We start from the raw sequence: 8,406 nt of genomic DNA, 5'->3' as shown, positions 1-8,406 counted from the left end.
AACCCAAACCATTCTGTGATTCTATGATTCACCCATGGGCGCAAAGCCAGGGAAGGGGCAGAGGCTGGTTGCCCCTGGGATGTTTATAAGATTCGCTGGGCAAACTGTTCATCCCGAGCACCCGCTCCCTCAGACTTGGGCTTTAGTGAGAAGTAGGATAGAAGTACAATATATAGGATATCCTGTATGATAACAGTGTAGGATACAGACTCAGTCTACAGCTTGCAGTTGAAAATATCAGCCAAGCTAACAGCTCAAGAGCTGGATTTTGTATTGGATGTTGCCAAGAACTCCAGGGGTAGAAAACAGGCACACCACACCAGTCCAGAACATCAAGTGAAACCGTCCCATCAGTTTATATATTTCAGAGATTTCCCCCCGCGGAGCAACTCAGTTTTCTCTGCAGCACAGATAATCTTCCCCTCCTCCCCCACTGCCAAATACTCTGGCATCACACCAAATAGCAAAGTCAACATGAAATACCCCCTCGTTTCCTGGGCCTCCTCTTCCCAGCCATCCTCCAGCAAAGAGGAGTGATATAGCACGTGCTTTTCTAGCCACAGCCTTCTCCCAGGACCGGGTCTTTGTGGCCCTTCAGAGGTGGTGCCAAGAGCTTTGAAATCTGTTAAAACCCGAGGCATAAAGCAAGGAAGCAGCCAGGAGCCCTGGGTGCCTGCTCTGAAGGGCCTCTAGTTTGCTCTGGCTTTTAAGGGGTATTTCTGAGGCCACCACCATCCCATGGCGTTGCACAACCTCCCCACTCAGTGCACACGGGAAAAGGAACCACTCATGTTTCTTTCCCTCTAATGCAGGCACAAAGAAAGGTTGGAATAAGCATGTTGGCTCTGCCCCATTGGCCTGCAAAGTGCTGTCCACAGCTGTGAGACTGAGTCAAATTTATAGGCTAAGCAGGATCGGGAGAAACTGATCAGCAGGTGGGGGATCCCATCAGTGTCTGCTGGACCATTTTCCTCCAGGAACTGGAAGCAAGAGAGGATCCAAGGTGCGTGTAGTATCTGCTGCACTTTCATTGCACCAACTTCTTATCTCCATCCCAGTTCTCTTGCAAAGCAACTTGGAAGCCAGACAAGCGGACCTCCGCATCTCCATCCCCATGCCTTGCTGCGGCGACCTTCCTGGGACATTGCTCCCTATTCCTCCTTGGCCAACAGCATGATGGTCCCACCACGATGACCGTGGCACCAGCTCCCATCTATTTGCTGCAGCATGGAGGATGTGGGTAGATGGACCCACCTTCCACACAGGAGTGTCTGGTTTGGGGGTATAGGGAAAGCAGGGCATTTACTAAATCTTTTGGAAGAAGGATTTATTGACTACAGGACATGCTTAGTCAGAAAGAAATTACTTAGTGGTAGGCTGGTATTTTTTTCAGTTTCAGTGTCTCATGCTGCCCATTCCTTCATATGTCATTAAACTGTTTCCAGCCACCTTTCCAGCCACCCCCTTGAACTCAAACCCACTGCAGTATGACCTATACATTACTGCTGTAAGCCCCGTGGTTCCCATGCCCTTCTGATTGGCATCTTTTGCCATGAACCTTCGGACATGAGCCAGCCTGAGCAGGGCAGGAGGATCAGAGAGGGAAATAACATCAGCAGGAGGGTGAACTTTGGGAATGACATGTTGGATGGGATTCTGTTGGGGCCTCTGGTGCAGGATATATCCCAGAAGTCGGATACCATGTCTGGGTGTCAGAGTGGGAAGAGGTATGAAGGTTGGCGTGTGGATGCACATACAAACATATTTATTGCATTTTCAGCATTGCCTTACATTCGAAACTCATGATGCACCCTCTCTTCCAGGTGCTTGTTTCCAGGGTCACAAAGATGACTCTGGAAAATGGCACGCAGAGAGTTTCTGCCCAACCCTCGCACCGTTCTGCCTGGGATCAGGTTTTCTTCTGCTCTGCCCACTCCTCCCTGCTGCTCCCATCCCTCCTGCTTGCTTTCCACGTGCTGCGGGACTGGCCAGGCAATGTGCTCTAGTATTTTCTCCCCATCTGTGTTCAGCTAATCTACTGGATTATGGTCATTATATTTAACTGGATTAAACGACTGTTACTGCTGTTACTGTTACTGTTTTGCTCTGGTCATATTTAGAGGGAGCTCTGGTCATATTTATAGGGCTGCTGAGTCAAGTTACAGCTTTAAGGGCTGGAGCCTTGGACCCTGTAGGTCAAAGTAACTCTGGATAAAGTGAAGCATCACCCATCGGTACAAGGGCTTCCAGGTGCCCTTGGTGACTCTTTGCTGCAGGGCAGCATTTAGCACTGCAAATAGAAACCCCACTTCCCTGCACCTCAAATTGTGTTTGATAGCAGTGTAGCATACCAGCATCTTCTGATCTTGAGGAACCAGGCCAGGGAGAAGATCTTAAACCCTTCTGCTTGAAGAGGGGGCAGTTTACATGGCCATCAGTCCCTGCAAGCCTAGGAACTGGAAAAAAGAAATCTTTAAAGTGCTTTCTTTGTAATATCTTGGTTGTCTCTGGGGCTGGAACCCTGTGGGGTCAGTGACCAGGGGAAGCTGTTCGTCACAGCAGTGTCAATTCACATGCCAGAGCCGCCTGAGTGCTGGGGAGGGATGTGGTCTGGTGGAGCCAAAAACTGGCTCTGAGGTGATGCTGGGGACTTTTGCTGTGGCCAATGCAAAGGAAAGAAACAACTTTTCCTGGATGTCTGACTGTTTGTGGATGGCAGTTGGAAGAGCAAAGGCACCTCAGTTGCTTGGACAGCCTGGGCATCCTCCAGCCCCACCGCAGTGTGCAAAGCAGGGACCAGCCCGTCCCGCAAGGCCACATCTGACCCTTCAGCATGGGGACAGGGAGTCCCAAATAAGCTCTTTGGAAGTAATGAGGAACTGCAGCACATGCACTAAAAATAAAGAAACAGCAGGCGAAAAATAAATCACTTGGAGGAGCCTCTGGCCAGGAGGCTCCTGGGCAGACTGAGCCCTGATTTGTGGTCTTGACCTTGGCTCATTGAACTTGGGCCCCGGCTTGCCTGGCTGGAAAACCAAGTAGAATAAAAAGCAGGATGTCAAGGCTGAGCTTAGCTTTTCCTTGTGCAGATAAATCACCAGGAGATGAGGAAATTGGCTGTGTTTGTTTGCAGACAGCTCCCTTTCGGCATGCCAAGCCTACTCATGCAGGTTGCATGGTTGCCTGGCTGAGGTGGGAAGATGAACAAACTGCATGTGCTGTCCTGTTCCTGGTGGGAAAGTGATGGGGAGTTAAACCAAAGAGGTAGTCTGCAGCAGCGTGGTGGTACCTTAGAAGAGGGAGAGGGGCATAAACCAGCGGTGTGCAAAGGTAAGAGTGGAGGGGCCCTCTGCCTTCTGTTCATGCAATATTTGCACCATGCCCTCCAGTGCCTGGGTCACACCAACGCACTGTCACTGCCCAGGTGCCAGGGGAACTACATAAATAATCTAAAAAGAAAAAACCAAGTTTTTTCTTTAATAATTTTCCAGTTGCTGGTGCAAGAAGCGTTGGGTTTTTTTCTTTTCCATATAAGAGATCTTTTACTTTGTGCTGCTGCACATTGTGCCATTGCACACTATGTTTTGGGGGAATGCGGTTGGTGTCTGACAACCTCACCAATGCTCCCATGCTCTTTGGGCTATAGTGCTCTGGGTAGAGACAAATATTGCTTGCTTTCCACCCATTCTCTTCTCCAACTGATGGGAAGTCAGGAAGGGTGATGTATTTTAGCTGGTGAAATAAATCAGCCAGAGAAGTGGGCTGAGCTCATGGATATTCAGACCATAGCAAATGTCTGTAAGTGTTTTCTGCAGTGAAGAGTTTATCTAGAGGCACCTTTGCCATTTGGCACCTGTTACGCTTGATATAGGGTATCTTGGTTATTAAGTGCTTTACAGAGAAAGCTCCAAAGGACAGAGTAGTAACTGCCCCCTGCTTGTCTCCATTTTTCTGTGGCTCCTGGCAGCAGGAGCAGAGTTTACTGTAGCTTCTGTTCCCATCTATTCTGGGGCTGAAGCCGTAAAAACAAACGGAGGATGATTACACCACGCACTTGCAAGCACCGAGGAATGGTACGGATGCGAGAAGCAGAAGACAAACTTGCTCATTTAGTGGTTTTCTGACTGCCTGCCAGGGCTGCATCTGCTCTTCAGCCGACAGAGCGCAAGACCGCTAGCTGGCTATTAGATGAGAAGAATTGGAATCATTTTTGTCACATGGAGGAAGAGGGAGCAGGAACCCACCCTGATGGCCTTTCTGAGCCGAAAACTGATGCTCATGTCCAGTGACTGCTATGCAAATATATCAATGTATGGATTTTTATTATTTTTTTTTTTTACAGAAGTGCTTTCTAAACCTTTCATAACCTGAGAAGTTAACTGGCATGGCCAAACGAAGCAAGCAGCAAGGCAGGCGGCTGTTGTCATGAGGTGAGCACTTGTCCTTGATCTCATGCTTTAGGGAATCTCTGCAGACTTTTTTTTGCCACCCCCTTTTCTTTTTTTATAGCCAAAACACCCATGGACCGAACAGTCTACTGCCTGTATAGACAGGCAGGAAAACACAAAGCTCTGTAAAAACCCCCCACTACTTAACCCCTACTCTAGAGAGACATTGTATGACTTTGCATTGCAGTTTCCTGATGAGTTCTGCTCTGTTGAAAGCAAAGCTCAGATGGACTCTTGACCTGCAGGCAAGACACCCTCAATAGCCTTTTAAAAGCCTCCAAGCCTGTATTGAGCAGATCCTAAAATCTTGCCCACAGCATGGATATAAATCAAATCCCACATTTGTGTACCCCAAGTCCCCTTATGCTTTTATGCTATCCATGGAGATCTGCGTATGGATCAAGCATCCTCCCAAATGAGCTGGTGTTGGTACTGGCCACATAACGGACAAAAATATCCATTAAAATCAAATAAAACAAGAAAGCTACAGGCAGAAAAGCTAGAGCATGGCTGCTTTTGCTGGTACCAGGAAGATGTTTGCAGAAGAACTTGAAGAGCTGGTGAGAGGTTTGGTTCAGTCGCACCTCCCTGGCCTCAGCAGACCCTCTCCCTGTCTGTCATGAGGTGGGCAGAGGGAAGACCATAAGCAGGCACAGTCCCTTGCAGCATCTTGGAGGCAGCTGGGTTCATGGTGAAACCTTCCCAAATCTGGGCTGAGAGAGCCTTCTGCTGCCCTTTTTTTCCCATCTCTCAGCATTGCCTCTTCAGAGAGCTGGCACCAGTTTAAACTCATTTATTTGAAACCCGGTAGAGAGGAGGGAAGAGAAATATGATTACCAGGTCATTGATTTATCTCCCACAAGGTGCCCAGAGAGCAGGGTGTCTGCTGAAACAAAAATTAGGATTTGTCTAGCTCTGATAATTCTATAAACAGCTCTGGATCCAGGGATGAAATACAGTCATTCCCAAGGAGGTGCTGGCATTTTGACAGATGCAGATGGGATGAGCAGGGCTTTGCTCTGCCCAAGCCCAGCGCTGCAGGATGGCCCCCAGCAGCTCAAGGTGCATGCCAAATTGGGCTCTTTCTTTACACCCAGCCCAGGTGATGGTGCTGGGGGGGTGCAGCATGAGCCCAGTGGGGCACCCAAGGGACCAAGCCCATGGAGGGACATGTTGGGTGTACTGGAGGCTGGGAGGCAGAAGACCGTGAGTCTCTATGTCTTTATGTCATGTGTTTTAAATTGCATTTAAAAATGCAATGTAAAACAACAACAAAAAAGCTTTTAATTAGGAGGATACCAAAGCCTGCTGTGCTCTGGTTTGGCCTGGGGTAGGGGACGGAGCTGGGAGCTGTAAGAGGGATATAACAAGCAGTAAAACATAATCCTGGGATTACAGGCGGCAATTAGCACCACGAGGATGTTTGTGTCACCCTGTGCTCCCTGCCTGCAGGCTTCGGGCTGTGTTACAGGGACCAGAGTGTGTCTCCCACCCTAGCTGGGGCAAGATTAGTCCCATGGGCTTGCACTGTGCTGTGGTGCCTGCAGTGCCTTGGCATCACGGTTTTTTTTTAGGGAAATTAGCAGTGCCACAGCCTGGAGGACTCTAAGAAGTGTTGGCCTGGATCTGTGAGCCAGGGAGAGCTGTTGGCAGAGGCAGGAGGTGCGCAGTTGCTGCTCGGGAGAGGCAGGATGGAAACAGAAGCTGCAGCCAAGGCTGTGCTGGGCAAGGATGAGGTCCCTGAGTGCCAGCGTGTGCCGGACACCCTGTGCCCACCTGAACAGCTCAGGCCATGCTGGGTGGGAGCAGGTGGCACCAGACACATCGCAGGCTGCCAAGGAGGCATCAGGATGCACCAAGCATGGAGGGTGTTGGTCTCTTCTCCCAAGTTAACAAGTGCTAGAACTAGAGAAAATGGCCTCAAGTTGCACCAGGGGAGGTTTAGGTTGGATATTAGGAAAAAATTCTTCCTAGAAAGGGTTGTCAGGCATTGGAACAGGCTGCCCAGGGCAGTGGTGGAGTCACCATCCCTGGAGGGGTTGAACAGATGTGGAGATGAGGTTCTTAGGGACACATGGGTTAGTGCCAGTGTTGGGTTAATGGTTGGACTCAAGAGTCTCTTCCAACCAAAATGGTTCTATGATTCTAAGCAATACATCTTTTTGTGTCCCAGCTCTGCTTCCCCTTCCTCAGCCTGAACGTTCATGGCCACGTCAGTAGGCACAGCACACAGATTTAAAGCTGGCTCAGGCACGCTGTTGGCTTTATTTACAGGTAACTCCAGCAGCCATCAAAAAATAAATGAAACACCAGGCAAAACCAGCCATAGGGCCAGAGTGTGGTTGGATGTGTGCCTTGGTCTCCCTCAGGGCTTCCGTGTGCTCCAGTCCTGGTTTGCAGACACAATTCCCGCATTTCCTTCTTGCTTTTCCAAGGAGTGCAGCTCACATCGTAAAGCCGCTCTGAGATGCTGCTGTCCTCCCGCAGCCCCTCCAGCCCAACAGGCCCCTGTGAGCTGCACACCTCAAACAGCTAATTCTGCATTTCTCAGGGAGACATTTCAAAATTCAGTAAGTTTCTCAGCGAGACGGTGTCCAGGAGAGTGCTGGCTTAGCCACCACGCACAGCACCGGCATTTAAGGGTCAGGAAGACTCAAGTGCTGCCATTATTTCCAGCCCAGAGAGAGCTCTGATTTTCCACAGGTTTGGTGAGGTTTTTGCTTTGGTTTTTTTGGTGGGTTGTTTGTTTTTGGTTTGTTTGTTTGTTTGTTTTTTTCCCCAAGCTTAAGCCCCACTTAAAACAGTGTGGTTTGTGCCTTTTCTGGCCCCTTCCATCCACAGACCATCCCTGCAGACCTTGTTCACACCATGTTTCTGGTGCTGAGCCATCATGGATGCTCTTTTAAAAGGCAACGTCTGTCCAGGTGGGGCAGAGAAAATACCTTGCGTTAATCAAGGGATTGGTTACAAGAAGTGTTACCCTTCCAGGAAAATCTGGGCAGCTGCTGTTGCCCTCCAGCCACCAAGCCCTGGGGGCTGTGGAGAGCAGGGTCTGCAGTGGGCTCTGATTCATCACAAGGATGCTGGAGGGGTACCAAGGGCTGGCAAGGGGGGCAGCAGATCTGGCATCACCCCAGGAAGCTTCGCACACACCCCAACAGCACCTGGCTAGGGCAGCCGTAGGCAGTGTGTGGAATACTCTGCTGAGCAGCTCAGCAAGCCCCTGGTCAACCAGATCCAGGAATGGAGAAAGCATGTGGGGAGCCAAGGAGGATGATGGTTTTCTGAGATGTTCTGTGAGCAGGGCTGGAGGAGCAGCCACAAGGGAGAGGGTCACTGAGCAGCACAGGGGAGGGCGCTTTCGTTTAGCATTGCGTTCTCCAGAAACAGCATCCCTCCCTGAGTTACTCCTGACACTCCTCTGGCCTTGCCCTGGCTCCAGCTTGTTAATGTTTAACCCGCTGGATGGGGACAGCCTGTCACAGGCAGCACACAGAAGGTGGTGTCAGCGTGTGGGGACAACAGCTGGGCACACGCCAGGCCACCTCCCGTCACTGGCGGGACCTGCATCACCTGGCGCCATCAGCAGCACCCAGCCCCACACGGCTCTCATACTCCTGTAAGCCCCGGGACTTAGTGGGGATGAAGAGGGTTTGCTGGGGGCAATGCCAGTTCATTTGGAAAAGGGCCAGTTGGGGCTGTGTGACCCATCTGAGATGTGAAAGTGGGGGGGGATGCTGGCTTCAGCCCCCCATGAAGTGCAAAGCCTGGCAGGCAGAGCTGTGGGGTGATACACAGCATGAGCCCAATGTGTTTGCACATATAAAGCCCCTTTTCCTCCAGGGACACCATCCCCAAGAGCCAAGCAGGCCCAGGGTTTACAGGGGTGGTTGGTGCCATGTTTTAGGGCAACTGCTGGTTTGTCTGAGGCGGAAAAACAAAAAAGGTTGCCTTGTAA

Source organism: Nesoenas mayeri, assembly GCF_963082525.1.
Source record: "Nesoenas mayeri genome assembly, chromosome: 8".
Taxonomy (NCBI): Eukaryota; Metazoa; Chordata; class Aves; order Columbiformes; family Columbidae; genus Nesoenas; species Nesoenas mayeri.
This window is presented reverse-complemented; position numbering follows the sequence as displayed.